This window comes from Mytilus edulis, chromosome 13 (assembly GCF_963676685.1).
Source record: "Mytilus edulis chromosome 13, xbMytEdul2.2, whole genome shotgun sequence".
Taxonomy (NCBI): domain Eukaryota; kingdom Metazoa; phylum Mollusca; class Bivalvia; order Mytilida; family Mytilidae; genus Mytilus; species Mytilus edulis.
In genome coordinates, this window is record NC_092356.1 from 43,763,668 (window position 1) to 43,768,819 (window position 5,152).

General features: G+C 32.8%; 1 long non-coding RNA gene across 1 annotated transcript; it reads right to left on the reverse strand.

The window, feature by feature from the left end:
* Nucleotides 1–2,610: 2,610 nt before the first annotated feature.
* On the reverse strand, nucleotides 2,611–4,530 carry LOC139500956 (uncharacterized). Its single transcript, XR_011658412.1, has 2 exons — nucleotides 4,366–4,530; nucleotides 2,611–3,351 (listed from the first exon to the last, which is right to left on the reverse strand). It is a non-coding gene; the product is annotated as an uncharacterized lncRNA (long non-coding RNA).
* Between the last annotated feature and the right edge of the window lie 622 nt (nucleotides 4,531–5,152).

Sequence of the window (5,152 nt, forward strand, 5' to 3'; positions counted from 1 at the left end):
TATAAACATCGATGTCTTCTTATTTATGAATGGTGATTGAGATTCGGGGAAGACAATTTTCGTATATTTGTATCAGATATAGATTTTTGTTCTTGCCAAATTAAACTTCCCGCTTATATGGCAATGTTAAAAAATATCACAAAAAAGACGACACAACGTGATAGGAATACAGTACAACCAAACGCAATAACGCTCAGCACAGGGAAACAAATAAATATATAATATTATTGTGCATTACAACATGTAAACAGCAGAATAGCAACGAATATCTCTCATTCAAGACAGCACAGGACACCTCAAACATTGACGGTTTTTTTTTATCCATGCAAAATGGAAATCAACTCGACTATATTGACAAATAAGACAGATGTGAAATGTACCCAAAAAACATAAATCAAACCACAAACGATAAGAAATATAAATTAACACAATATCGAAACCGACCAATCAAACGAAACATCATAACTAAATACATGAATGTTGGGTGTATAAATACCGAGACACGTCGTAAAGCAATGCAAATTCACACTCGTCAAAACCGTCATATTCGAAAATAGTTCACGTTCGGTACTTAGAAGACAAACGACATTGATGTTAAACCACAATCTAAGACGTGGTAAAAATGTCGTTAGCTAGTTTAGGTACAGACACATCGTATAGATCAACCAATTCTTGATGGTGTCCATAAAAATTTACGGAGTATCATTTTTAATCTTTCCTCCTCATAACTCTGTAGGAGCAGTTTCTACGTAAGGAGCACACTTTTGTATATAAAGTCCATATAGCGTGAACATGCACGAGCATAACGTTTTAATTGAGATATTTAAACAACATACGACGGAGCAGATGGAATGTTACTGCTGAGAAATGGGAAATTGATAATTGGGAAGTTGAAATTAACCCGTTTGTCATAAATTGAGCGTGAAGTCGTCCATCTGTGTCAATATTGAGGAAAAGATAAAGTTTTGAAGCAGTCCTTCTAATATCAGTAGTGTTCTTAATATCAAGTTCACTTGAGATGCAAGTAATGACTAAAATATGGGTCATTCAGTGATAGAATATCATCAATTTATCTGAAAGTAAAATTAAAGAGATTCGCAAGGTGCATTTCCAACAATTTTCGAGTTTTTATACCTGAAATATACATTTAGAACATTTTTGCAGTGTTTGATGTTATCTTAAATATCATAGGAGCTAGGTTAAAACTACCTCCTGCAAAATTAATCAACCCGACAAGAAATCTTATGCACTGGAAATTCAAGAAAAATCTGAAGTCCGATCAATATAAGTTTCTACTAATTTTCAGGTTTTTTGTCACCTCGCCTGCCACAAAAGTCGCAGAATGGTAGACATAGGGATTACAGATTGGTGGCGATGGCGTAAATCATTTGTACAAAGCTGTTTATTTCAGGGGTGGATGCTTCGTACGTTGTAAACAGATGCGTAATGTTACGAAGTTTCGGTCTGCAATAATTATATCTATTTATTCTTTATCCCATTTTAATGGTGCAATGACTGCTTAAAAACTGTTTTCTTTTGTCAGAACTTCTCCTCAAATATGAGGATAGTCGTATTGTATATGGGACCCTTGCAATGTCTACACGTCCGTCAGACAGAGTTCATTTGACGTCTCTTTCATTTCATGGATCATTATGTTTCTTGGATAATATAAAAATAAGGTCATGTGGTATGATTGCCAATGGAACAACTATCCACCAAAGTTAGAATGAAGTGGATGTAGGAATTATAGGCAACCGTATGGCCCTCAACAATGAGAAAACCCCATACCGTATAGTTGTATAATCAGTTGAAAAAGGCTTAACTCATCAAATCGATACAAGCAGAAAAACATCAAAGAAAAACACAGACCGGACGTGGCAGGGTATTTATTCATCATCCATCATCCCTAACAACAGAAAAAGAAACTAAGTACAGATCTGAGAGTACTCGCAGTTACTGACAGCTAGTTCAAAGCCAATAACAACTAATAAAACAATCATGTATCTTAGACTAAAATATCAATCGGTACACAACCAATAGATTTAGTGTACAGACGTCAATAACAGTCGAAGAAAAACACGACCTTGTGCATTGCCAAAATATATAAATTGACGGGTTAAGTCCATTTCATGGGTATATATTAACAAAAGGTTGAGTATATGTGGTGTATGGAATGATGCAAGGTGTACATGTCTGTCTGGCAGAGATAATATGAGTAGTGAAAGTGATCGTCACCGTTCCTGGGTCGACCTCCGCGAACTACCAACACTAAAAGCAATATTTGGCCATCGAGCCAGTTTAATCAAAAAGGTCATCCAGAAAATTCATACGGCTGAAAACGAAAGTCCTTATGGGTCTCAGTTTCAAACCTTTTTGCACTGGTATACTCGTTGAAGAATCTAAAATGTTCTCTAAACACATTTGAAATGCTTGAGATTCATTTGTGTACCTTTTTAACAAGTGTTTTATTTGTGCGAATCTTTTTTTTTTTTATATACATACGCATAAATTAAAACAATGTAAGATCAAAGACATACATTTTACGTATTTTGTTTTTAAGATTGTATTATCCAATAATGCGTCAAAATGCAAAACAAATAATAGATAAAAAGCAATAAAGAATTGATTTATAGAGAGAAAAACAACAATCATTTTCTGTCATCCTTTGTCAAAATGTCTGCTTCGAATGATTTTTCTTTCAAAGTGTTCAATTCATCTTGGAATGTGACTAGTGTTGGTTTCCTTTCATATTTGTATTCATGAATGTTGCTTGGATCCTGAAGCAGACGATAAAATGCAGAGGTGGATATCTGCCGGTCAATAACAATTTGGCTTTTTCTTCTAGATTTATTGAGCAAAAGTTTCCGTTCTCGTTCTTTTTTCCTTCGTGGATCTGTTTGTAATAGTCGTCGATAAATATCGGTTTTAAAGATGGATTTGTCCCATCCTATGCCATAGACCTTAGTTTCGACTTTGATGTGTTGTGAAGTTTTTGGAGTATACACTTCTCGTTTGTTGAATCCGTGTTGTAAAGTTTTGAAATATGGAGTTGAATAGTTTGTATTTAACACATGATGCCAGGCACATTTTTCCTTCAACGATTTGCAAGTTCGATTTATTACTCTCTCCGTTAACACGTCCGTTTCCTTCTTCTGTTGGTCAAAAATTGATTTTAATCTTTCAGTTTTTGCAATTTCCACAAGATTTGCTTTAACTGCACGATCTCTTGTATTTGAGGAAATTTTTAGAATAGAGGAGCACAAAGATCCTTTTCCTAAAGGCACAAGTCCTTGTCGGTTTGTATGGTAACGATACATGGCATCTCTCATTGTATTTCTAATGTTTCTTTCCCTGAAATCAATAAAACGTTATGGTTTTTCTTTTATAAATCTATATACTCTCTTGCCAATACAAATTACTAAGACATCAACCACTCATCTTTGTGTGGACATTTGTGCTGATTTTATTACAAGTTGTTTAAACAATGTCGTTTTTATTAATCCATTTCGCTAGTTTCCAATAGAAATAATTCATTTATTTTACTTTAGTATTTTGTTTTCAGAAAATTTAGAGTCGAACATATTATTTAGAATAGTCCGTCCCTCACCCCATAAAAGACCAATGCTTCGTTGGCTATCAACCACATCTAAACTGGAACATTAATCTTAAAGTTCATAGATTGTATATTTTCTTTCGGTTCACATTTACCCCTGAAATGGCCATAAAAACAATACTAAGTAGTCTGGGCGTACCGGAAAAATATTTCTTGTGACTCCAAGTTGCGTGTCCTGATTTGAACAAATACATTTTTCTATATTCAAAATTATTTTTTTTCAGTGTAAATTTGTGTTTGTCTTTATAACCTATTTTGGCGATTGTCTCCCACCCGTTTAAGTTAAAGAGTTTTACCTTTTTAAAATATTCACCATATAATAACATTAAGAAAAGCAATTATTTCAATTATATGTTCATGTTCTAATCATGCAAAACTATTCAAACAGTCAAATAGAAAGTTCATACCTCAAAATTGACCAGAAAATTGTAAATTAAAAAGTCAGAAAGAGAACCAGTACCAGCCGACTTGTAATTTTCTTTTTTAGTAATAAAAACAGATGAAGTAATTGTCTCTTGAAATAATTTTGTTTGATAAATGTACAAAACATTTCAATATAATAAAGGATAACGTCCAAAGTTCAGCCAACATATTGAATTTTAGAGAACTGTATAAACTTTCTCCGTAGACAATTTTTGATATAACGTACCCTATATATATTTACTTTAAGAATAACCATTTATCAAGTTTATTTTCAAGTTAAAATAATCAAAATATCATGAAAGTACAAAACAGAAAATACACGTACATACCTAAAGCATCAAACGCAATTGTGCACTGTCGTCTGCAGATCTATAAAGAACCGAGCAGACGTTAAAACTAGTGTTACAGTAACTGTATTTACAGTTTCGTGAAATCTATAAACATATTCAAAACATTAAACGAAGTGTAATAGTTACATTTCAAGTTTCAAAAGCTAATTAATTAACTGAACAGGTAAGTAGAGTCAACATAATTTAATTGATTGACACGAGCTGCTGATTAGAAAAGCAAATAACAGGTACATGAGATGTAAGCATATTTATCGCTAGCCGAACCTTTTTGAGCTTTTTACAGAAAACAGAACAATTTGTATTTACATTGTATATTTACTTTATGGGTATGTAATATATATATAATATAAAGCACAGCAGTCTATCAAAACAAAGAAGAGAATGGCGTTCTTAAATAAAAAATAAAAAGTAGATCATTGTACAACCGTAAAGTTAAAGGTAAAAATGTCAAAAAACTTAGATGTTTTTAAAATGGAAGTGTTAATGATTATTTTCCTTTTTAAACATGTTTGAAGGTATGTCATTCTCACGTTATTTGTTTATCCCAGATGTCACATGTGCAATTGGTATTACTGCTACTTTAAATTTTATTGAACAGGATATATACTGTAACCGAAATACTGAAAAGTGAGACATGATCATCACAAATTAAAACGCAATAAAAGCAAAAGTTGCACTAGAAAGGAATAAGGAGTCCTGCTCAACTGGTAGGACCCGTTATGTTGCTCATGACAAGTTAAAAGACGCATTCAATGATACCATATTT